The 27215-nt window shown below is 44.0% G+C and overlaps 1 protein-coding gene across 1 annotated transcript in view; it reads right to left on the bottom strand.

Moving 5' to 3' along the window:
- The window catches only part of THSD7A (thrombospondin type 1 domain containing 7A), a 268112-nt gene extending 265657 nt beyond the window's left edge, over positions 1–2455 (bottom strand). The window contains exon 1 of the mRNA XM_081164264.1: positions 2347–2455. The gene's annotated coding sequence lies outside the window, so the exon portion shown is untranslated. The remainder of the gene's footprint in view (positions 1–2346) is intronic.
- Positions 2456–27215: the final 24760 nt, after the last annotated feature.

Below are 27215 nucleotides of genomic sequence, written 5' to 3'. Positions count from 1 at the left end.
TAAGCTTCAAAAAAAAGGCTAGAAAGGAGAATACAATTGTGAATGAAAAGGATGGTGTACACCAAGTATACACCAAGGACATAAGCTTTAAAAAAATATCAAAAGAATAACTTTTACAAGTGGAATTCACAGTAATGGAAATCCCATCTCAAAGCAAGATCTGCAGCATATCTGCCTTCTTCCTCTACAATTAATTTACCGTACATAATCTGGCCTCCTATTCCAGGATTGGTCAAATTGTGTCTCAAGAGCCACATGTGTTCAGGTCTGGCTCCTGAGCCAATGAAGGTGTTCACTCCAGCTGCAGGCACTGCCTCAGGCAAAGGGAAGCATCTGGTATGCAGGAAAGCTCAAGTAACTGAAGAGACAAGGGCTGTGCACATACTATAGCTTTAAAGCACATTCAGATTACATTCTTTCCCTCAAAGAATTCTGGGTACTGTAGTTTACTCCTCACAGAGCTTCAGCTCCCAGCAACCCTTTAATGAACTGCAGTGCCCAGAATTCTCTGAGGGAATGTGCTTTAAAGGTATAGTCTATATAACGCCAATGGCACATCATGTAGGAGAGAGAAAAGGAAAAGAGCTGCTGAAGGAACATGAAGCAGGGAGGGGAGAGAAGTCACTATCTTAAGATGTGTGAATTAATAGTGTGGAAAGGAAGAGTTACTGGCTGCTAAATAGTGTGGACTGCAAGGAGAGGAGAAAGCAAGAGCACCACCTCAATCAAAAAGAACAAACACAAGACTAGGGAGGAGAGAAAAGGAGGCTACATCGAGGCTGAAATAGAGCAAAATGTGTTGCCCACTTTGGGGTATCCATGACCACTTTGCAGGAGTTATGGGGTATGGGAAATTTAGTGGAGACTGATCCATTTAGGCAAACACAGGGCTGCCCTACCAACCCCAGCTTTTTCCTTGGCCTCACCAATGCCCTAGCAGAACACAGCAGGGGAGACACTAAAAGTCTAAAATGGCAGCCACTCGTTTCACCTGTGGCAGCCTTCCTGCCTAGGTTTCACCTGGGTCTCCCACTTGGATCATAAGAAAAAGAAAAAGCTCACTTCATTCAAATCCACAACAGCTGCCACCAGTTTATATTACTATTATATCACCGCACAGCATTATTATTTGTCCACAAAGGTTATATGGAGAGCCAGTGTAGTGTGGTAGTTAAGAGTGGTAGACTCGTAATCTGGTGAACCGGGTTCGCTTCCCCGCTCCTCCACATGCAGCTGCTGGGTGACCTTGGGCCAGTCACACTTCTCTGAAGTCTCTCAAGCCCCCCTCATCTCACAGAGTGTTTGTTGTGGGGGAGGAAGGGAAAGAAGAATTTTAGCCACTTTGGGACTCCTTAGGGTAGTGATAAAGCGGGATATCAAATCCAAACTCCTCCTCTTCTTCTATATGGAGCCACTCCAAAGTAATGTGTTTGAAAGCGTGTGTCATGTGGGTCGCCAAGCACAGGCAGATCTACGAATTCATGTGTATGTTTGTGTGTGCATGTATGACAAATCACACACACACACAAAAGGACCATAGCTCGGTGGGTACAGCATGAGACCCTTAAATTTCAAGGTCGTGGGTTCAAGCCCCACTATGCTGGCATGAAGATTCCTGCATTGGTCAAGATGCCAACTCTAATCTCCCATGATGGCTCTCATTGAATATATGGGCAATAATTGTACACAGCTGAAAACTCTGGCAGCATTAAGATAAATTCAACACTGTAAACAGGTCTTGATAGACGCTATAGTGGAATACTGAATGGTATAGTTTTTGTAAAATATGCAGGATTTTGTAAAATGAACCATGGAAAGAGAAGAATGGAGGTCACTGATATCTAGAGGATGTAAAATGAGTACAGTGGTACTCAGGTTAAGTACTTAATTCGTTCCGGAGTTCCGTTCTTAACCTGAAACTGTTCTTAACCTGAAGCACCACTTTAGCTAATGGGGCCTCCTGCTGCCGCTGCGCCGCTGGAGCACCATTTCTGTTCTCATCCTGAAGCAAAGTTCTTAACCTGAAGCACTATTTCTGGGTTAGCAGAGTCCGTAACCCGAAGCGTATGTAACCTGAAGCGTATGTAACCTGAGGTACCACTGTATCTTAAGTTGTGAAACAGACAATCTAATAAAAATTATAAACAGTGGTACCTCAGGTTACATACGCTTCAGGTTACAGACTCTGCCAACCCAGAACGAATTAAGTACTTAACCCGAGGTACCACTGTACATATGGGACCGGCCCAGGGACGCAAGACAAGCCCCGCCCCCTCCTCTCTCGTGCCGCCCTGGCGAGCAACTGCAATCAAGGCCGCCTCGCGCCCGCGCCCGGCTGCCACTCACCGCCTCTCGGCAGCCTGCCTGGCGTTTCTTTGCCTGGTGCTGCCTCCTCAGTTGCGGGGGCTCGCGGCTCCCTCGCCCCTCGGCTCCCTCAGCCGCCAGCCGGGCTCCGCTTCGCCCTTCTTCCTCCGCTGCGGAGCCGCGCGCTGCTCTCGCGCTCTCGTCCTCTTTTCGCAGCCGCAATGCAGCAGCTCCATTCCCCGCCAGGTCCTGGGCGCCGGGCGGCTCGCGAGGCGACGCTACCTGCCTACCTGCCTGCCCGCCTTCCCCGCCGCCTCCGTCGACAGCTAGCGCAGGTGGGCGCCGTCGGAGCCGCGCCCTTGACCGACGTGGGCGCCGTTGGAGACTACCGTAGCTGGAGAAGAAGAAACGCCGCTTTCCTTTTATGCGCCTCGCGAGAGGGGGGCTGGGGCTGAGGGCTTAAATACCTCTGAGGAGCTGCAGGTGGGCGCGTAGCATAGCGCCCCCTGCCGGCAGAACATTCTCGGCTCCGGGGGTAGTTTCTCCGGGCGCTGCCCGGGCGCCTGGCGCCTGCGCAAACAACCTCAGGACCAGGAATGAGCGCGCTGCGCTGCGTGGGAATGGCTGGAATTCCAAGGCTAGGAACCGAAGTGGATTTGGGGGGACGCCAAGGCAAGCCTGAATTCCAGGAAGTGAGGCTCCACTTCCCGGCAGGAACTCATCTGGTTGCCTCCCAGGGCTTAATTTCTCACCAACAACAAAGGTTGCTTGGCCTGGGATAGGCAAGCTTTCTGGTAATGCTACAAACCACCCACAACACCCTAATCCTAGATGTGATGGTGTGGGGTGTGTGGTGCAGTTTTTAAGCATGAGACTGTTATGCGCATGTTAAGTGAGCTCTGGACGGCTCAGTCAGGAGAGCCTGAGACTCTTAAACTCAGGGTTGCTGGTTTGAGCCCCGTGCAGGGCAAAAGATTTCTGCCTTGCAGGGGGGCAGACTAGATGACCCTCGTGGTCCCTTCCAATTTGATGATTCCTCAGAAGCTCAAAGGCCATGCCTCGGCATTAAAGCCAGGTTCTGAGCACAGGCAAAAGGTCTGTCTTCAAACACTTTGTCAATGAAACTTCCTCTGCCATCCCACCCAATGATGTGGTCTTCTCAAGCCAGAGAGAACTGACAATGCCCTCTGTTGCCCTCACTGATGTCAATAAATGAAATACTAAGTTCTCTCCTGCTAAGCTGATTGTCTTGGCCTCCCCACATCCATGTTGTCCCAGGAACCCTTGCTGATAGAATACCCCCCCACACACACACACACACCAAAGCTATTAAAATTACTCCTTGGCCCCTAAAGTCTTCTCTCCTTGGGTAGAGCTGAAAACTCGGCATTTGTCATCCCACCACCCCACCTCCCATTTGTAAGGAATTACAGTGGTACCTCGGGTTACATACGCTTCAGGTTAGACTCCGCTAACCCAGAAATAGTACCTCGGGTTAAGAACTTTGCTTCAGGATAAGAACAGAAACCGTGCTCCGGCGGTGCGGTGGCAGCAGGAGGCCCCATTAGCTAAAATGGTGCTTCAGGTTAAGAACAGTTTCAGGTTAAGAACGGACCTCCGGAACGAATCAAGTACTTAACCCGAGGTACCACTGTACAGGTAATATATCTGTTCAGCTTTCCTAGAAAAGAGGTTGACTTGGGTTACTGAGAAATAAGAGGGAAGTGGCAGCATTCTCAGAGGAAGCCCAAGGCTGCTGTAGAAAAATAATTTAGGGGATAGTGGTGGGGTGAACCCAACTAAAACAGCCTAACAAGGACTGAGCATGCTCAATGGCCACAGAATGCTGAGAGTCTATTGGGAGACAAAACAGTATCCTGAAATAGGGCATGGGCACTCCACACTGCAAGAATTTGTTTCAGCTCTCATTTCTGCATATGTAAATGCCATCATCCTGATTCCTAATCCTGCTTTGTTCACCACTTTTGTAACCCAAGGGTTTCCAGAAGCCTTTTAAATATTTAACGTTTCACCGCTGCCAATTTTTGTACTATGTTTCAAAATGCTGTTTTTCTCCCATTTGTTTATGGTAGTGTTTTTTAGATGTGCGTTTCTGTTTAGACCTTTCTTGCATTGCGAAGCTGCCCTGAGTACCCCATGGGTAGAAGAACAGAGTATAAATAAATCACCACCATACATTTGTGTTTCTTTATATGTAAGTCTGCTCAAGGTATGAGCTGGTTTGTTTATTGAAAGTTTGATTATCCTTAAAAAGAAATTATGTTAGTTGTTTACAAAAAGCCTTGTAAATAGGAGGACAAAGTTAAGGTAAACAAATCTGTTTTTATTAAATGTATCAGCATAACTTAGACTATGTCATTGACACACATTTTGTTTTATTGAAGTAGGAGAGATAAAACATTGGGTTGCTGGGAGAGCTACCAACATTAGCAAGGGTTTTTTTGTTTGTTTGTAACAAACATCAATTGAGTTTTCCTCAGATTGATATTTGCCCTGATTCAGCAGTAAACAGCAGGTTTTCCAACAGAAAGTGGCAAGACAACAATCCCTGCTTGGACCTATGCCTACAAATCACAGTACAAATGGAAGTCTGGGTGATTCTAAATCCAGTTACCTGGGAGTAGGCCCTGTTGAACTTAATATGACTTACTTTTGAGTAGACATGGTTAGGTTTGTGCTGTGAGTCATTAGCAGAGAAATGCTATGCACAATTGAACTCTAGTGGGGCTTCCACTAAGCCTTTCTCAACCTGTGGGTCCCCAAATGTTGTTGAACTACAACTCCCATCACCCCTAGCTAGCAAGGCCAGAGCTCAGGGATGATGGGAGTTGTAGTCCAACAACATCTGGGGACCCACAGGTTGAGATCCTAGGTCCATAGTGGGGAACTTTTTGTAGCTTCTTTTTAATTAATTTGCTTTGAACAAGAAGAGCAACAAACAAAAAATACAACCAGAAGTTCTAGCAGACTATTTCCGAACCCTGCTGCCATTATATTTACCAAATTTCAACAGGGGCAATAAGCTTAGCAGAACTAGATATTCTGGTAACCGACATCCTTGAGCATTGTCAGTTATATAAACCTTGAGAAACCACAGCAGTAGGTAGGATGCCTGAGGAAGAGGGTCACTTGGAAGTCCTTAGTCACTATCTTAAATATACAGGGTGATAGTCAACTAAATTTACTCAAGAGTAGATTAACTGTAATTAATAGACCTAACTTAGTCACATTCATTAGTGTCCATGGGTCTACTCTGAGTAAGATTTCATTGAGTACTACCTAGGGTCTTAAAAAGTTTTTAAAAACCTTTTCACCTTGAAACTTGGTTCTCTATAAATAGTCTGCCCTATTTAAAATGAAACAAAGAACACAAATACACCATAAGTCCCATTTCCCAGAACAATGCATAGGGTATACAATTGTAGGCTTTAAAAAGCTACCACTTAGAAAGAAATTGTCACAGGCATGGCTTGGTAAAATGGAATACTTTACTCCGATACATTTATAATAAGCTCCCATTTCTTAATTATAGATAATAACTCCATCGATGATTTTCTTTTCAAAGATAGCATAACCTATTTTAATTCAGCAGGATTAAGACATCCAAATGTCTTTTAATAAAGCCTTTTTTGACTAGAATTTTCTGATGGCAGAATATTAATTTTAGATCAAATCTCATTTCAGGTCTTGTTTACACTACAAATTGGAAGAAGGTTCACAAACCAGAGGTCCATCTATGTAAGACCGTGATGCTGTTGATAAATGACTCTAACCAAGAAGAAGGTGTTGAAGCACTCTGGGAAGGATTAAACTCTCATTTTAACTATCAAGTCCACTGTATGGGTTGTCAAAAAGTAGAAGGTAAAGGTACCTCTGACCGTTAGGTCCAGTCGCGAACGACTCTGGGGTTGCAGCATTCATCTCACTCTATAGGCCAAGGGAGCCAGTGTTTGTCCGCAAACAGCTTCCGGGTCATGTGGCCAGCATGACTAAGCCGCTTCTGGTGAACCAGAGGAGTGCATGGAAACGCTGTTTACCTTTCTGCCAGAGCAGTACCTATTTATCTGCTTGCACTTTGACTGGCTTTTGAACTGCTAGGTGGGCAGGAGCTGGGACCGAACAATGGGAGCTCACCCCGTTGCAGGGATTCAAACCGTCAACCTTCTGATCGGCAAGCCCTAGGCCCTGTGATTTAGACCACAGCGCCACCCGCGTCCCTCTTGTGTCAAAAAGTACACAACCAAATTAAACAATTTCCATGTAAACCATAATAAGATCTAAAATAAAAATACAAAAAAATATTAATCCCATCAACAACCCCAACAAAAACCACCTAAAACTTAGTCCACCCTAAGAGTTCATATCACTTTTACAGTCACTGTTTCTTCCAGAGAATTCTGAAAATTGTAATTTGGTGAAATGCTAAAGATCCTGGACCTCCCTAACAAAAGAGGTAAGAGCTATGTTTAGCAGAATTAGGGTATACTAACAGAACAGTTTTGTGCATGTTTACTCAGTGTTCCAGCTGTGTTCACTAGCAAACTTCCTAGTAACGTTGTATTGATTTCAGCCTTAGGCACAGTTTACTTGGTTATCTGCTTGCAAAGAAACAAGTGGGAAGCTTCTGACTTCTTTTGTAACCATGTATTTACAGATGTCACACAAAACGTCAGACATAGGGTGGATAGGTGGGTGTGGTTTGGGGAAAATGGACTTGCTGATTAAATTAGGATCCAGAGCCAGACCTAAGTAGGGACCTATCCCTACAATAAAGAATTGTGGACATTTGCCTTTGAAAAAGTTTCAGTGTTTCTTTATACCTGATAAAGAACAACTAGTAATGCAGTTTTATACATTTTGCTCATCAAATACGCATCAGTTTTGTAACTGTAGAGCTTGAATAGCTTGGAAGTCTTTCTTTAAAGCAGCATCAAAACATCAAAACTCTGTTCAGTTATCCTTTCTCAAAACTCTGTGTTGTTTTCACTTGAATTAACAATTTTTGGTAACTAGATCCCTTATCTCATTATTATGGATTTACATTCTACCTAAAAATATAAGCATGAAACATCTGCTTTGTCGATGTGTACGTGTATTTGTGTGTACAAACCTACAGACAGAAATTTATGGAGTACCACTTCATTGAAACAGGTAAGAACACAGATGCTCTGTTAATTAGTAAGACTGTTTCCCACATCTTCAGGCAATAATTATGGCTTTCTTGCTTTATGAATATCATGCATTCTCATTCTAGATCGATTCTAATCTTGTTTTTCCTCAAGCAGATGGCGAAATAAGTCTATTTTCTATGGCACTACTGAGACTGCTTTAGTGAATGTGCCTTTCTCATATTACTAGATCTGCATTGCAACAGGGAATATAGTTCTCAATCCCAACAAAGAAACAGGGCCTATCTTTCCTTTTACGGGATGAATGGAGGTGTATAATCTTCTAGAATTCACACATTTGCTAGCATATGAGCTAGCGTGCATTTGTTCACTTTCCTCTCCTGAAATGCTTTGCTTGCAGGAATGGGGGGGGGGTGTTGTTGTTGTCTGAAACTGTGAGACTGGTAAGATAACAAGTTGTCTTTGTACATTCTGTAATCTTTCATGCAAGGGAAAGCACAGAGAATTTCTCTTCCCTCTAGGACAGAGTGGCTAACCATTATTTGACCCTTCAAGGTCCACGTGGCTGTGGTAACTGAACATGCACTCACTTGTGTGCATGCATGTACCGACCACACATGTACCACACATGCTCATGTAATGAGGGGCAAAGGCAGTGGGAAGGAACGATAGAAAAAAAGTTTATTTCTTAAGCGAGAAAGGGGCACAGAGTTAACACTCCAAGATTCTGCACACCATGCAAATGCGTGGAGGTCATTTTTATCTACAAAGTTTCATGTGAACACTACATGTTGCAAATATGCATCAGCTACCTGAGGCATGATCAGTACATATGCACATTTCCATTGGTCACAGAAGCATGTTCCTATCTGCATATATGACACCATGGCAATGGGGAAAATTCAGCAAAGTTGCAATTTTAACTTTGCCTGCTGTCCATATCAGCTAGCTGTGAACTTCCATTCTTAATTTACCACTGTCTTTGAGTTCCTTTGAAGTTCCCTTGTGAAGGTCAGCTCATTCTCACTGCAATACGCCAAATGATAAGGCATTGAGGGGCCCAAAGATGGGTGTTATACTAGCAAAACCTAGAAAATACCATTTCTATACCCAGATTAGAGGGTGCAGGGAGAAATGAAAAACTGCAGTTTGAGCAACTAGGGGAGAAGGCAACTTATTTAACTTGCTCACCAGACATATAAGACAGAACTTCCTCTCCCTTCCTCCCTCCCTCCCTGTTTTGCACACACACAGGCATGCACATGCATGCACACAGGAAGATACACAGGCCACTTCCTCTTCTGCCTACCCATGCCGCTGATCAGCAGAAGAGTGGAGCAGGTCTCCTCAATGCAGTGAAGAAGCTCTTTATTGTTTCCAGAGCATGCTGACCTCTCATATGTGAGAGATGAGGTGCCATTAGAGGCTGAGCAGAGGAAGGTCTGTCTGGGGGACCACTGAAAATGGCATCGTGGGCCTGACCATTTGTCACTCTTTGTAAGGCAAAAAATCTAAAACTTTGCTTTGAACTGTTACAAGGACTTTATTCTCTTTCTACCTAGCCACGTCTAAATGTTTTGAAGGCTATCCTTAACTTTGAAGATTGACAGATTTTACTGTCTTATTTCTTTGCACATGTAGTAACATTTCTAATACAAGGAGCTAGAATTACAAGTTGCATAGTTGCATTTTTGTTGGTTAGGCATGTATGGATGTTGTTTTGCTAGTATTGCACTATATGTGCATTTTTGGCCTTTAAAATTAAAAAATAACTCATACTTGTGTATGAATGGTTGTGGTCCATGACCACTTCCTTATGGCAAGGATGAGTTTGTGCGGCATCTGTCCCGCATTGGAAAACCACTCAATTTCGAGCAAAAGGCAGGGCAAGTCAACTCGATTTCACCCCTCCTAAGAGAAGCTTTACTTTCTCTTCCTTTTCATGTGGGAAGTCCATTCTCTTTTGTCCCACACTCTTTTCTCCTTTGGACGAGGCCACAATATGCATAGCACCTTTTACTGATGGGCGTATCCTATTGATTTACTGCTGTGCAGCAGTTGCAAAGATTAGAACAGATGGTCACCACTCCTTGCTTATCTGTCCACTTCACTACATCGAGCACCATTTATTCCAAGTGAGAAATACTTTATGTGCTCTCCCACCCCAGCTCCTGTCATTTAATGTGATGTACAATGAAGAGGGAAATGAATAAAGACAGGCTGGGCCTTGGGTGATTTATTACTAAAGACTTCACTGCTAAGATTACTCTACTTAAGAGACTTTTCAGGCTCTAACAGTTAGTTAGGCCAGCCTTGCTGAAAGGTGTACAGCTTTTACAAGCCACAAACCATTTCACCCATCTATCTTCCAATAAAAACAAGCATAAGAACCACACAGTTGGGTCAGACCACAACTTCATCTGGTCCAGCACCTTCCCAGATCCTCCAAGTGTCCCTATTTTCCAGAGACAGTCCTGGATTTCCAAAAGCTGTTCCAGTTTCTGACCTGATCTTGGAATGTCCCATTTTTCCTTAGGACATCCCTATTTTCATTGGAGAAATGTTCCGAGGGTGTGGTAGCATGTCCCTATTTTCGTTAGAGAAATGTTGGAGGGTATGGAGTTATGTGACCTCCAAGCCAAGGAGGTAAGTAACTATACAACCTTTAGAAGACATCTGATGGCAGCCCTGTATAGGGAAGTTTTCTTTAATGTTTAATGTTTTATTATTATTTTTATATGTTGGAAGCCATCCAGAGTGGCTGTGGTGACCCAGTCCGATGGGTGTGGTATAAATAATAAAAATATTATTATTATTATTATTACTATTATTACTATTATTATTATTATTATGGAATAGGACATTCCTATTTTCATTGGAGCAATGTTGGAGGGTATGCCTTCCTTTTCATAGTGGTCAACCGGATACCTCTGGGAATCCCACAACCTGGTCTTAAAGACAGCAGATCTCTCCCACAGTTGCTCCCCAGCAACTGGTATTCCAGAAGCAAACATATTCTGTATATGAGGGTTCTCCTATGCAGTCCTCATGACTCATAGCCATTGATAAAGTTATCCTCCATTAATTTGTCTAATCTCCTTTCAAAGCCATCTAAGTTATGCAATCGACACATCTCAGTTTCATAATTTCTGCACTGAGTGAGGAAGAATCCCCTGCCAATCAGTTTAATTGGATGAGCTTAAGTTCTAATGTTATCAAGAAGGAAGAAAATCCATACCCACTTTCTTCATATTTTATTATATTTATTTTCTTTTATGGCCCACTTTTCTTCTATCCTGGAAGCCCAGGTAGGGCACATGTGGTTCTCAGCAATATAGTGGTCTGATGTACCTTTAACTATTATTCTGGGACTTTCCCCTTTAAACATCTCTCGCCCCCCCAATAAAAAAATAAAAAAGCAAACCCTCCCAACACTTGCTTTCCTCCTGGCAAACGATTTATTTCTTTTGAATTTTATCACTCACTGCAATAATAAAAAACTTATCAAAGTGTCTATTCAAAACTCTGCACTTATTCCTCAAGAGAAAAATAATGGGTTAAAGTTTTAATGGCCAGTACCTTCTGTTTTAAAAGCTACATTACATAAATTCATAATGTGATATGCTACTGCACATCTCAGACTCAAATAGTATACCAGATTATTTATTTTGGTGAATGTAAACTTCTTTTTCAAAATAACTTTGTTTAAAAACAAATAATTTGGGTTTTTCTGCTAAATCATTGTTTTGTTTTGAATTCACATTTTCTATCATGGTGTGCTTCCTGTTCTGTGTCGTTATTCATCCCATCCCAGTGGGTAAGCAGCAAACTTCAAAGTGCTGTGCAGAACTGAAGAGGACGTGCCGTCTCTTCTGGGAAGATTAAAGCATATTTCTTGAACATTCTGCAGTCAGTCCCTGCCTGGATGGACTCCTGTAACCTAGATATTTCGCTAGATGTTCACAGCCTGCCTCTTACATCTCTACTGAACTTCTTCCACATGTGCCTAGCTTCTAAATGTACACCCCAGTGCCATTCCCACCCACTTCCCACCTTAGCATCAACCTCCAGGTGGATGAAACTGTCCCAAAACAGTGCGGAGCTCTTCTCTGCATTCTTCCCGTTTAGCAGACTCAGTGGGCTTGAGGCCTATATGTGGGAAGTCCTGTGTCATAACCTATTTATAAAACTATTACCAATAAGACAAGCAACTTTGTTTATGATCCTCCCCTGCCTCATCACCATCCTGCATCACAAACGCCAAGAAACACTGATGCCTTGTGTTATGTACTGAAGTTCTCACCCTGGGCCAGCAGGGGGATACTGTAGATAGTTATGCAAATAAGGGATAGAAAATGACACTCAGTGATTGGATAGTTTTAGAAAATTGTTACAGTTACGTTGTACTGGAGCTCTATATAAACAGGCTGACTGAACCCTTCAGTCCAGTTCTGGCCTGTGAATAAACAAGAGCTGTTTGAAGAATCACTGTGTCGTCTGATATGTTCACCCACAACTTAACACCTTGTACAACTAAGATCCATTCCATTTTTAAAAATTGAGGGAGGGGACCTAGGTTTGTGAGCATCTGCGCACTTGACTAGAAACTTCAGCCAACCCAGGCCCTTTAATGAGTTACACACATCATGAAACACATTTGCCTCAACTTAATCATGCTGGCCACATGACCCAGAAGCTGTCTGCGGACAAACGGCGGCTCCCTCGGCCTATGTAGCGAGATGAGCGCGCAACCCCAGAGTTGTCCACGACTGGACCTAATGGTCAGGGGTACCTTTACCTTTTAATGCAGACCCTCCGTGTCCCTATTTTCCAGGAACAGTCCAGGATTTACAGAAGCCATCCCGGTTTCTGATTTGATCTCAGAATGTCCAGCTTTTCCTTAGGATATCCCTGTTTTCATTGGAGAAATGTTGGAGGGGACGTTCATGTGTGATGGTCCATGCTTTCCTATTTCCCCTCCTCCACTCAGCTGAATGTGCTTAGAATCCCCCATCAGATCTTTGCTTCCAACGCACAAAGGTTGGAAGCAGACCCGGTGGGGACTTGGAATATTGAGGGTATGGTGGTTTATGAGGCCCTGATCCTCTCCATGGGTTCTTTGAACACCAGCAGACATAACACCTGAAAAAGGTGAGAGAGGAGACCCATTCCATCAGCCTGGTTAAGATCAAGTGCCTCTTCCTGCCCTTGAGATCTGTCCCCAAGTCTCTGTGTTTTTGCTTATTTTCCTCCTCTTGCCATGTCCCTTTTGTATCATGTCTTCTTAAGTTGTGAGCCATTGTTTGAAATGGTGAGCTGCCTTGAGTGCTGTGGCAGGAATATGACTGAATAAGGGTATTATTATTTGTTTAATCTATTGTGTATTGAATTTATATTCTGCCCTCCTCCCCAAGGAGCCCAGCGTGGCAAACAGATACGGAATTTAAAAGCGAAAACATCATTAAACAGCTAAAACATTCCAAAAACAATTTCAGTTAAAGACATATAAAAACAGTTACGGTTAAAAACATCCTTCCGTCCAATGATCTCAGGGGTGCAAGGAACAGTATTCCTCAACCACAAAACAACTGGAGAAACAGGAATGTTTTCAAATTCCTCCTGAAAGTTAATAATGTTGGAGACAGGCACACTTCATTAGGTAAGTACGAAAATGTAGGTAACCAAATTAAAAGTTTGCATGGAGGGGGGAGTTCATCATCTCCCTCCTAAATGCCCTATGGCTCTTTAAAACACCTCATCTCTACTACAGACCCAATTCCAGTACATAGATCTGTAGCATCAACTTCTGAGGAAAGAAAGTGAAGGAAGTGTGGTTCAAAAAAATAGATAACTTGGGGGTGGGGAATGGTTATTGCTGAACATGATTGATAGGATGAATCAGACCCATTAGTTACAAAACTCTCTGGAAGTTCATGGGATAATTGAGGCCCACAAAAATTGGAGCGTTGAAGAAGGCTGTCGCATCACCTGAGGTGAAGTGATATTCAGCTGCTAGTCCAATTGACTTCAAAGGAAAAGGGGTGACATTTCATAACAACTCAGGCAGCAAAGTGTTTTGTGTCGGCCCTGGCTAGAACTCTCCTCTTCCCTGACAGTTGACCATGATGGCTGGGACTGATGGGAGCTGGAATCCAACAACAACTATAGGACCAAAGATTCCCCATCCCTGTTTTAGCACATTATACAACTGAATAGAGTTGTGTGCAATATTTCTGTGTGCTTGACCAAAACTGCCTGAGTTTTAAGATCAGCTTCAGAGACTTTGCTCTGTGGCCTGCCATTATACCGTAATTTTGGTGGGTATCACAGTTAGGGCCTTTGGAATTCCCACTTACAGCCTGCTTGGTACCAACTGGCTTTTAATAGGATTCTGCGAGTTTATTATCTTTTTTCCCCCAGCCCACTTTTAGTTGAGTGCTAGTTCCTGGATTCACCTCACTGCTTCTTATTTATTTATGGGCATAGTTAGTACATTGTTTATATGATTTTATGTAAAAAAAAACACCATAAAATCACCAACTACCTCAGGAAGGCTATGCCCTGAATAGTTGGTTAGAAACCTGCCTAAATTCTCCAAAGCTTTGAACATGCAATATTTTTCATAAAAATAAGGCAGAACAAAATGACACAACATTTCTTCTGAGAAACTGTAGCCTTAATGGCTTGTTAATCCTAGGCACACTCTCCTTTGTTCACAGCTATTGAACTGGAGACCATTTTTCAATTCAAGCAGAGAGGAAAGTCCTATTTTAAAAAAAGAAATGAAAGAGAAACGAAGCATGCCTGCAGAACAGAGCTGCCTTATATTTATACATTTATACTTTGCTGTCCAGCTGAACGCTGCAATGCTCAATTCAGTTCATAATTTGTTGTGGTAAATTCTTTTAACTAGTGAGATCTCTTCCAAACCACACACCTTTCATGGAGACGTAAAAAAGCAATATATCCTGGGAAAAGGCTAAAACTGATTTCCCAGAAACCACTTTCTCCTGAGAAGAAAAGGTTCTCATAAATTACATTTCCTCTCTGGAGTCCAAGGTCTGTATGCTTCTGAATACCAGTCGCTAGCAGTCAGCTGTTTTTGGACTACAATTCCCATCATCTCTGACCACTGGTCCTGCTGGCTAGGGATGATGGGAGTTGTTGTCCAAAAACAGCTGGAGACCCAAGTTTGGGAAACCCTGGTCTAGCTTATTGTGTTGTCTGAACCTGGATTCATGCTTTGTTTCAGCACTTTACCCATGGTCACTCATGCCGTCTTTTAAATCCACACTATCCTCACCCCCATTTATATGCATGCAACACAATCCAGATTAGGATGGGGCATCATCACATCAATTTAAAACCTTCCTACTATAATGTAGGCCCCTAGTGGCTGTTTGGGCCATAGGATAAGAAGCAAAACACCCAGCTGAATTTTGCATGATTCTTTATATTGGTGCACTTTGAAGATTGACAGCCCATTTTAGATGGCTAAAATAAAAAAATAAAATTTGGGGACCTCTAAGAGTGCCCAGCTTTCTACAGCACCTTTGTAAATTATCCCCTTGACTTCCAGTTCCACGATGCCTTATTTCAGACTCCTGACCATTTCCTCCATCCTTTGACCTTCAAAGGACAAGACCAGATTGCCAGTTTGGCCTTCATCATGGCCTCTTCCTATCTGATTTGGACACTTGGCGTTTGTTCCATGAAGTCTGCCGGCACAACAGTCGAGGAAATGAGGACTATGCCGCAGACGAATGAATGCATTTGCTTCGGTATTTTGCTCCGGTAAATTGCTTGTTATACCATTTACCGCTCATTATTTCTGCAACTCCTTCCCAAATTTGTTGAGCAAACAAATTTATCTAGGAGGCTGCCAACTGCTACATACCAAAGTGACTGCCGTTGAAAAAAGGGTCCGTGCTGAAAAAGGAACCAGACAGTAACGACAAGGCTGCCTTTGTCTTGATGCATCTGCTGCTCTGTCATATGACTGTCCAGCCAGAATCTATCACAGGCCGGGCTTTGGTGCTGGCAATCCATCAGCAGTTAGAGATTAAACAGCCATGGAGGGAGTGGAAGCGCGACTGGAGAAATTAATTATCTCCCTACACCTGAAATCCAAGCCCCATCCTTGCAAGCAATGCTATGTGTCCCAGGAAGCCAGAATATGATTACTCTCCATACTCATTAGTCAGGGCACGAGATGGAAGAAAACCTGCCAGTTCAGCTTCAGTGGAAATTGGAGGAAATTTGTGTCCTTCAGTTGGCTGCGTTTCAGAAATTAACTCCCATACATGCCAAGAGCACAATTACTGCCATCTCAAAGGCACACAACATGTGTTGTAAGTAACATACTGGTTCTCAGTGCTTTTTCACCCAAATCTGGAGAGCCCTGTGTAACACAGATTCACACACGGTCTTCTCTAGTCTTCTTGTTGTTTAATCGTTTAGTCGTGTCCGACTCTTTGTGACCCCATGGACCAGAGAACGCCAGGCACTCCTGCCTTCCACTGCCTCCTGCAGTTTGGTCAAACTCACGTTAGTAGCTTCGAGAACACTGTCCAACCATCTCGTCCTCTGTCGTCCCCTTCTCCTTGTGCCCTACCCCTCTAGTCTAAGGGTAGTCAAACTAGTGCCCTCCAGAAGTTTTGGGCTTCAAAACCCATTAGCCATAGCCAGCATGGTCTGGGTGGATGGGAATTGTAGTTCATAACATCTGGAGGGCACCAGTTTGACCACCCCTGCTCTTTTCATTTCCATGTGGAATCACAATGCATTGTATTATGCGTGAGCATCATTGGAGAGAATAGGACATCTTTTGCAGGCTGGAATACTGTAGCATTTTCCTCTATGATAAGTCACTGGATCCAGTGGTGGACCTACACTTTGGGGGCCTTGAAGCTTGAACTGTTATGGGGTCACCTTTGCAACCAGCAATGAGGTCTGTGTAACCATTGCTCAGTGGGATTGTTCCATGACAGATCACCACAATTAAAAAAAGAAAAACAAAAAACTTCTGCATCTCGGATTATGCTTAAAATTACTGTACTCTACCTTTACAACATCTGTGCTACTGACGCTCATACTTTGGAACTGTTGAAATATATACAATAGGAAATTAATACATTTGAGCCATGCGACTCAGATGTGGTCTACTAGACCCCAGTTTCTTAAGCAGCATGGACTAAAGTCATATCTGGGGTCCATTTGGAATTATGGCCCTGAAGCTTAAACTTCATTAGTTTTGTAGTATTTAGCAAGCCCTAAAAAATGAGTCAAGCTAGTTTCCTTGGGAGATTGGCTGACAGAGGTGCCTTCAAAGAACAAAAACTCTCATCAGTCCCAGCCAGGATGGCCAATAGCCAGGGGTGATGGGAACTGGAGTCCAGCAATATTTGGAGGACCACAAGTCTCCCAGATCTTAAACAACAATAACATCTTGATATAGTAGGTGTGTGTGTGTGAGAGAGAGAGAGAGAGACAACAGAACAGACATGTCAGCAACACTTTAAAATTATAACGGCAACCGTGAAAAACAGCATCTATGACAGTAAAAAGTATTGCACTGACCTAGATCGTGAATATCGTTTCATATATTCCTATTTCATATTCCCTCATCTTCTGTACTGCTTTCTTCCTCCTTCTATTCTCTCCTCTTCCCTGTCACTTTCTCCTGTGTTCCAATTAATTAGGAAGAGAATTGTGCGCTACATGTTAGCCAATTATATGGTTAAACAAAAACAAAAACAAAAAAACACCAACTGAATTTACACTTGAAAATTTGTTCCTGGGCGATTGGTTTCTGGGAAATTAAAGGGATTTTAAATCTCTGTCTGTCTATAGCACAATAGACGCATGTATATAGAACAATAGACATTGTTGAAAGCAGAGGACTGACTGAAGTTGAAGAGAAAACACGACAATTATTATTATTTGTAATGAAGTCCTTAAATAATCTAGCCATATTTCCAAGGTCTGCAGCTATTTAACTTTTGTACACCAGGTGGCATGCTGGGAAGAAATTGCCTTAGCTAATTAGGAGGAGTCATAACCTACCTGCAGTATCATTTAATTCTGGTAAATAATTGAGTCCACTATGAGCTGAAACCATTACCTTCGACTGTCTTCAGGCAATTATTATTCCATCTGGGTTGTTAAGAAGCAATTAATATTATGTTATAAAGACACATACACAGTAAAGTACCAATCCAATGCACAGTTACTAAGGAGTAAATGCACATTTACTGTACTATGGAGTGAGCCCCACTGAACTCATTAAAAAGCTGATGAAAAAGAAAAAGAACTTTTTCCAGTGTGTATCCAAACCCATTTGCTTTTCTTGGAGAAGCTATTGTGGATTCTCCCACCCAATCCAACATTTTTATTTGTTTTTAATACCGTATATAGCATGGTTCTATAAGCATCACCATAAATATTATATATTACTATTCATAATAAACATGTTGTTATCTGATTTAGCAAGCAGAAAGTAGAAAAAACACTAGGATTGTGGATATATAAATCATCCTGATTAATAGCACATCATTAATAAGTTGTCTTCCTGTGTGATGGTGATGCCTACATACAGCAATTAGCCTGCATAGTTTTTCCTACTCTGAATGATTGGGGGAAATGCTCTGTTGCCAATAGCAAACTGCCCATTGATTCCCAATTTGAGCCACCCAATGCTTCCATTCTGCACAAAGAGGTCCATCCAGTCATTATGCAAGAGACACTGGTGGCTCCATCTGGGCCTGCGGCAAAGGACAGTTCACAAACCTATGAGGTACTTTTGCCTTGGGAAAAGGATGGAGAACTGATGCCCTCCAGATGTTGTTGGAGTCCGATTTTAATCAGCCCTAGCCAGTATGGTGAATGGTCAGGGATGATGGGAGTTCATAGAAGTGTGGAGTTGGAAGCAGTGGCGGAGCTTCACGCTCCGGCACCGGGGGGGGCGAAGAGCAGGTGGGGGCGGGACTGGCGCACGTCCTGGGGCGTGGTGCGCGTCCTGGGGGTGTGGTGTGCCACTTGCAGGGGTGTGGTGCCCAGCACGGGCAGGGAGGCAGCCACGATGGCACCCCACCGGGATCGCGCTGCCGGGGGCGGTGCGCCTCCTCACTTCTCTTCCTCCACCAGTGGTTGGAAGGGACCACAAGGATCATCTAGTCTAACCCCCTGCAATGCAGGAATCTTTTGCCCAACATGGGGCTCGAACCCACAACCTTGAGGTTAAGGGTCTCATGCTCTGCTGACTGAGCTACTGTTTCCCCCAGTAATTGTAGACCAGTAACATCAGGAAGAACACAGGTTCCCCACCTCACTTTCAACTGAACCCCCAAAAGCTACAACACAATGGTTTGCCTCTGCAGTTTTTAGTATACATTTGGTTTCCTGGGATTTTCTATTCTTAGGAGCTGTCTTTGAGCAACGTCTTTAATAATTACAAGGAACTCACTGCACTCTTCCACATTTTATTATGCCATGCAGATGATGCTTAGTACCAGACATGTGTTTTTCCCCCCCTACAGTACTTGGCTGAGAGTTTATATACTCATGAGCCCTATCTAATGAGATCTCCTGAAGCTTCAATCCATGTTAGTCCACTGTTAGTCAATTATGCTATTGTTTTCTCTTTTTCAGCACAGGCACTCTCATGCCCTCTCAAGGAATAAAATGCTGCAACCAGTCAATAGGACCATTGCATTTGCATAACCTCTCATTGTTAACCACAGGCTGCCACAAGCTGATAAAAGGTGAAATGAACGGCAGCAGCTAACCTCAAATAAATAAATAAATGCTAAATGCATTTAAACCTGGCAGTCGCCCACAAACGTAATTGACATATATTGATTTTCAATTGCCACTGGCCTCCAAAATCACATCCTGAGCCGCAGCCGCGCAGGTAAGCGAACAACAACAAACTGCTCTCTTTGTCATAAAAAAGCAGCTCAGCAGCTCGAGGTTTCTATGAAGAGAGAACACACCAGGGCCATCATAGCTGTCAGTCATTTCAGCCCTGAAATGTTTGCAGGAATAAATAATGAATCAACCATAAATGCAGGGTATTCTAAGAGTTAAGACTGATGTAGAGAGACAGCCTATTAAAAACAGAGAGAGAGAGAGAGAGAGAGAGAGAGAGAGAGAGAGAGAGAGAGAGAGAGAGAGAGAGAGTGTCTCCAAGTCAATGTACTTAGGAGTTCATGTTTTAGCACACTTGTGTATTGAAAGCTATGGGCGACAACTGCAGTAAGAATAGCACTAGCAGCTGGAAGATCTGGGAAGCTAGGAAAGAGGACTTACCATATTTTTCGCTCTATAACACGCACCCGACCATAACACGCACATAGTTTTTAGAGGAGGAAAATCCGTAGGCATGCCACCCATAGGCATTTCCTCCATAACACGCACAGACATTTCCCCTTACTTTCTAGGAGGAAAAAAGTGAGTGTTATGGTGCAAAAAATACGGTAAACCCTGTGCACCAAGTCTAGGCGCTGTAGGGCACTGCAACTATGCCATAGTGAACTGAGTCGTAGTGGAGTTGAGAGGGGAGGGGGTGCCCAATTTTGGCCTTGCACAGGACACAGGTGAAATTTGAAAGGCCAAAGCCTGCCCCTGATTTAAACCAGGCTGCTATGGCCCCCGTAGAATGCAGCCTTTACAGGAGCAAGGGTTAGCTAATCCCTCACACCCACCAAGTTAACTATTTGGTCTAGATAATTTCTTTGGAATATTGGATGTATTCTACGTTTGATGAATCATGATCTAGACCGAATAGTTACAATTGATAGTGTTTCAATCATTGATACATTTTGTAAACAAATCCCCCCACCCACCAATTTTCTATTTTATTATGCATTATGGCTTTGCTCTGCCTCCACCGTCGGAGGCAGAAATGATTCTGAATACCAGTTGCCAGAAACCACAGAAAAGGAGAGTGCTCTTGTGCTGGTAGAAGGCTTCCTACAGGCCACAGTGAGAACTGGGCAGTGGCGTAGCGTGGGGGGTGCCAGGGGTGCCAGCCGCACCGGGCGCAACATCTGGGGGGGCACGCTCGCTGCCTCCGGAGTCGCCGAAGAGCCTCGGGTGCAGGCTGTAGCGGAGCCGCATGTCTCGCGGAACCGACGAGCTGTGCGCGAGTCTGGGCTGAAGGCGCCCGGCAGGCAGCGGCTCTCAGCGCTTGCCGCGGAGGACGCGCCAGGCAGCTCCTCTTCACAGCCCCGCCTCCGCCACTGCTGCTGCAGCTGCTGGGCCATTGCATTTTCCTCACCTCTCTGCCCCCCTCCTCCTCCGGGCAAGCGGCATCGTTTGGGCAGCAGCGCCAGTGGCAACTCGCAGGTTAGGGGTTGGGGGGCGCAAATTACGTGCCTTGCCCCGGGTTAGGGGGCGCAAATTACTTGCGTTGCCCCGGGTGCTGACAACTCACGCTACGCCACTGGAACTGGGTGCAGGATTAGATGGGCCATTGGCCTGATCCATCAGCCTCTTTTTATGATCTTAGTCACAAGCTGAAATGTGTTGTAAGCTGCTTTGGGTGCAATGCACCACGGGAAAATGGCAAAGGAAATAAATAAGACTTAAACTTGGCTGGGATTTTAGTTTGTGCACCGATTTGGGAATTGTGACTTTGGTGCAAGTGAATTTATCCCCCATCCCTACAGCCAGGAACATGTAAGAAGTTGTTGTTGTTGTCTAGTCGTATCCGACTCTTCGTGACCCCATGGAGCAGAGCATGTCAGGCACTCCTGTCTTCCACTGCCTCCTGCAGTTTGGTCAAACTCATGTTAGTAGCTTCGAGAACACTGTCCAACCATCTCGTCCTCTGTTGTCCCCTTCACCTTCTGCCCTCAATCTTTCCCAACATCAGGGTCTTTTCCAGGGAGTCTTCTCTTCTCATGAGGTGGCCAAAGTATTGGAGCCTCAGCATCAGGATCTGTCCTTCCAGTGGTCACTCAGGGCTGATTTCCTTAAGAATGGAGAGGTTTGATCTTCTTGCAGTCCACGGGACTCTCAAGAGTCTCCTCCAACACCATAATTCAAAAGCATTGATTCTTTGGCGATCAGCCTTCTTTATGGTCCAGCTCTCACTTCCATACATCACTACTGGGAAAACCATAGCTTTAACTATACAGACCTTTGCTGGTAAGGTGATGTCTCTGCTTTTTAGTTGTTGTTTAGAAATTGTGAGTTATTCAGTTTATAACTACTGTATTTTTCCAGCCAGGGAATGGCGCTTGTGGGATTTCCAGCGTTAGGTGCCAAAAATAGATGCAAAATTGTGTGTAGTGGTGGTGATGGGGGTCATGTATTGTTCTGCCTCAGGCAGCAAAATGTCTTGGGCTGGCTGTAGGAGCAGCAGCAGAGCAGCCACCACTACTACAGACTCACATACATTAGAAAGGGAGCTCATAGTGCATTCACGGCTTCTTTTTTATATATATTTCTATCTAGGCTCTAAATAAAGCCAGAATGGCAATCACCGGTAAGCAAGAACTGTGCTGTATTTCAAGGGGACCACCATGCGCCAGATTGCAGCCGTTGTAAAACATGTAAAACATACAGCAACAAGAAACTGCTGCTGGTTCCCTGTATGTTCAGCCCAGTTCAGCTATGTGATCCACAAAGCAAAATATCTGAAAGTGCAATTCCTGTGCAGAGCAGACTGTAATGAAAGAGAAGCGACAATGGCAGTTTGTTGGGAGTTCTCTTTAAAAACCCTAAGCCAGGAACACTGGGATCATTGCTTTGAAGCTGCTAGTGCTTCATCATTAAAATGATAATTTTAAGCACATTTTTGCTTGAATTACTTTCAAGCTCTCTGGCCCCTTTCTTCCACAAATTGTTATGGATGGCAATTGGGTAAAATTAATGACTACTTACGCCATGTAGCAGATATGCATTTAATTAATGGCGATCATTAATTCCCTGTTATTGCCCAGAAAATTTCCATGATGCTACTGTGATTTGCGGCTCAAAGCAAATTAGAGAAATCGGTTGCCCTTGAGAGGCGCACAAATTCCTATACATTTCTTCACATGAAGGAGCAGCACCCTTAAATACTGAATGCTGAGAATGGAACTGAATGTTACCAGGACATATGTGTCTTTGCCATTTCAGCAAATGATATGCTGTATGAGTGGAGAAACCCAGAATGTGATCATGTATCATTTAGACCAAGAACGGGGAATCTGTGGTCCTCCAAGTCTCTCAATCCTGTCCTTGGGACTCAAGGACATAACATGCTTCCCAGATCATGCCCCTCTCAAGCCACATCTTCTGCTAGAGCTGCTCTGTGCCACCCTCAAGTGCTTTTTGCTTGACTGGAATATGTTCTTAAACCGCGGTGATGCCTCTTGCTAGACTGGATGAAGAAATGTAAGAGGTGTGTGTACAACCTCTGAATTTTGTGTCCACTTTCTGCTTCTGTCCCCATCCGCCGCTGTGTCATGGACTGGTTGGACGTAGAGGAATGGTGGGAGAAAGTGGCTGGGGAACCCCCAAGGGAAGAAGGCTCAGAGCCCAGGGAGTGGTGGTGGTGGGACAACTATGAGTGGTCAGAGGGAGAAGACTGGGAAGAGGAGGTGTCAGAAGCTGAAGAGGTAACAGGGCTTAGTGAGCTGGGAGAGTCGGCGGCAGACAGAAACTCAGAATCGGAGGCAGACACTGAAGCAGGAGAGGATGGAAGCCAAGAGGCAGAGATGAGGCAGGCTGGTGAAGAGCCACAGGTGTCTCCCCCTCCTGCTGCAACAAGCTCACTGCCCCCCACCTTGTCTGCCAGAACCAAAAGAGGCAATCGGAGACTGTGCCTGGGTGCAGTCAACCTCTCCTCTTTCTATAACCACTATGTAGCCCACAGAAGATTGCCCACAAAGGAATGCAGTCCTTGGACAGATAAAAGTTCCCCATCCCTGCCACAGGTGGTCGTTTTAAGTGCAATAAAGTCACATCTATCTGCAAAGGCAACATTGCTTCTTTTGACATTCTGCCAACAGGACATCCCTAAAGTGTCACTGTACACACTCAAGAAGACACTGTGTGTGTGTGTGTGTGTGTGTGTGCAGACTTGCGTGTTATCTACCTTAATGTTATGTTCTGAATAAGCTGTCTATATTATGAATAGAGTCCAAGCGTACAGTAGACATAATCTGAACACTTCCCCTGCTTTAGATCAAAGCACAAGAGGAATTAGTCTTTATTTACGTCAGCACTTTTCTTTGCTTGATAGCTTTTATATTTTCATGTCAGAAACACCGTACCTTAACGTTTCAGAGTTTTACAGCAAACTCCTTCTATCCTGCCCTGTGTTCCTTAACAACATGGTGCCATCCATCAGCCGTTTGGTGTCAGTTCTCACAAATCAACTGCCAACAGAATGCACTTCCAAGAATAAAAATGAAGATGAAGTCAGCAACATTTGAGCCTGCTCCAAGTTAATGACAAAAGAGCTGCATCCCATCATAAGATGAGTGGGAACCAAGATCTCTGGAAAGGAGAAGGTAAATCGTTACACATTAGTTGCAACGTGGCTGTCGATATAAATTATATGCTAAGAAAGGAGCTCTTAAAAAACTTCTAGAAAGAAAAACTACTTCATTTATGCACATTTTCATCCAGTTTTAAGGCAAAAGCAATAAATGGAAGAAAGAATCAGTAAAAATATATTTTCCATGATCCCAAGCTGCCTTAATTCTGCAGCCAATTCCATTATATACACCCCACCCCAATCTCTGTGCTGCAAGACTCCAAGCGTTCCAAGCACTTTTCCGGGGCTGAGTTTCCTTAGAATGAAGATTAACAGCAGATCAATGTCTTTAGGATATATGCTTTTAATTACACATTCAGTACATACAACCTGGGCATAGGATGGAGGGGCTCACAGCATTAACACCCCAACAGATCTTGTTTCTCCATTAAGTTTCCAGAGAAGCCCAGCACAGAGCAAGGCACTTCTCTGTGTTTCCAGCTTCCAAGCTGCTTCTGGCTCACCTGACACACAACTCTGCCCATTGTTCTCCTATGTAGCAGCTAGTTGAGGATGGGGAAGGCCCACTCATTTGTGCTATGGCACAGAACAACTTATTTGTATTTGCTAAATCATGGTACAATGGTACCTCGGGTCACAGACGCTTCAGGTTACAGGCTCTGCTAACCCAGAAATAGTATCTTGGGTTAAGAACTTTGCTTCAGGATGAGAACAGAAATTGTGTGGCGGCGGCGTGGTGGCAGTGGGAGGCCCATTAGCTAAAGTGGTACCTCAGGTTAAGAACAGTTTCAGGTTAAGAACAGACCTCCAGAACAAATTAAGTTCTTAACCCGAGGTACCACTGTACTTAACTAGCCTGTCAAGGCCATTATCTTAACAAAGGAGCTGGTTTGGCTGGTTTCCCTCTTGTAGATTCTACCACATGCACACAGGATTACAGGTTTGGAAGCGGACCCCAGGTTCCATCCGGACTAACCCCCCCAACTCCTAACAGTTTATTTTATATGATCCCAATCTCACACTGCTTAAATCTGAAACCAGTAAGTTCCATTATACGTAGTGAGCTGGTGACAATCCAAAGTGATTGGTAGCAAGGCAATTAGACTCTGCTTAAATTTGGTGCCAAACGCAAGCCCCTATTTCCTCAGAAGCGTCTGAATGAATCTGATCCCTTCCTAAAGTAGTACGGCTTGCATCTGGCACTGACTTAAAACAATGCCAAATACAAACCCTGGTGCCAAGGAACCACTGGGAGCACATGGCTTAAGAGTGCATTCCCAATTGCTCATTTGCAACTGGGCTTGCATTGGAAGGTGCTTAAATTCAACACCACATGCAAGCCCCGCTGCCTTCCAGGAGGGATCAGATCCACTTGGGGGTCATGATGACATCAGATGATAGACAGATTTGCCCACCTGTCAAAAGCGAACTATGGAGAGGTGGCCATTTTTTGATCTGACCCACCAGGTAACTGTGGTTCCCCACCACTGTTCCAAAGTTAGGTTGGTGTGAGCAACTTCAGAGAAGACCTTTTTGGAAGGGGCAACCCAACTGTAGAATGTTCTCTCCAGGGATGACTGCTGGGCACCTACTCTTCTGTGTTTGGGGTACCAGAGAATTTTGTTTTCTTTTGTTCCACTTAGGCCTTTAAACATCAACTGAGCGGTTTCCAGAGTTGTTTCAAACAGCTCTTCTGATACTATTGTTTTCACCCGCAGGCTGTTTTCATTGTTGAGCTCCTTTTTATTGGATTGCTTTATTTTATTGTCGAATTCTTTATAATATGCATGTAAGTGCCGCCCTGGGAACACTTTCGAGCTGGAGGTGCAAGATATAAATAAAATAAAATAAAAAGTGGCTTTGCGTATGAGAAATGGAAGAAGGGTAGGATGGAGAAAAATCAAATGTTCTGTTTGTGATAATTTATAATGCTGCATGAAAGCCACAGTTCAGATGTAATACTAGCAGGAGTGCATAGCAACTGGGATAAATTATACCTTTTATCCTTTCCTTTCCTTCTCATGTTAATCATCTCACTCATTTGTCAGCCAGCCCACAGCTCCTATCATTTCAGACCACAGATAGCATCAAGAATGACAGTTGTCGATAGCAGCACAATATATCAAATGCATACATCGGATATGCTTATGCTTTATTCATACAGAATAGTGTAATGCAAAGATATCATCATCACAGTGTACACAGGGTTGAGATGATCCACCAAGAAATCTATCTGTGAATTATAGATCGGTGCATTCATCAAGGACTTATTCTTAAGGGGAGCATCGGGAAAGCCTTATTTCTTTATACACCCTACCTGCCAATATAAGCTTCACTTAGCAACTGAGGTCAGGTGCACACTCATGTTGACTCTGCATCCAGTGCGCTCCCACTGCTGGTTTGGGAAGCAATGTTCACACGTTAGACACAATTCTTACCTATTGCATCGTTGCTTATGAAATATTGCACTTTTCTCTAAACCAGCTTTGATCCATAGCAGTTGAAACCTAACCATGTTTAAGCTCCAAGTATTTCAGGAACTCTACTGGCCAAATTTGGATTACAGTACCCATCACCCTGACCACTGGCCATGCTGGCCACAGAAGGATGAACTAAATTTGTCTTGTGTGGTGTTTACATACAGTGGGAGTATGTAAACCTAAGTCACAACTCAGTCCATAAAAATGTTACAATATATTTGAGGAGTCGTGTGTGTGTGTGTGTGTGTGTGTGTGAGAGAGAGAGAGAGAGAGAGAGAGAGAGAGAGATAATGTGTGTGTGTTGCAGAAATATCCTAGTAATGCATTTTTTGTGATGGCAGAAGAGTTGGCATGACTCAGTGGCGTAGTGTGGGGGTGCAGGGGGGGGCCGGCCGCACCGGGCACAGCATCTGGGGGTTAGGGTTAGGGTCCACAAATCCACGGGTTAGGGTGTGCAAATCCACGGGTTAGGGGGCGCAAATTACTTGCCTTGCCCCGGGTGCTGACAACCCACGCTACGCCACTGGCGTGACTTGCTCAGTTTAGCTCTCTCTTGTCTAGGAGGAAGCAAAAGGCTCAGATGCTCCACTTCCCAATTCTATTTGGAACCAAGCTTGAAGTATGTTTTGTAAGCCAAGCTCCTGATTTCTGACTCATTCAGAATGGCAGATCAGATGTCTGGAAATGGCAAAGAAAACCCTTAGATTAGAAAGAAGCCATCCAAACAGTCCAAGTGGAATTTCTCATCTCCCTCTGCAGCACTCATCATCCTTCCCTTGAGCCTGGTGT

Source organism: Podarcis bocagei (genome assembly GCF_964188305.1).
Source record: "Podarcis bocagei genome assembly, chromosome: 12".
NCBI lineage: Eukaryota > Metazoa > Chordata > Lepidosauria > Squamata > Lacertidae > Podarcis > Podarcis bocagei.
Note: the sequence above shows the minus strand (reverse complement) of the source record. Positions and strands in the feature narration are given on the sequence as shown.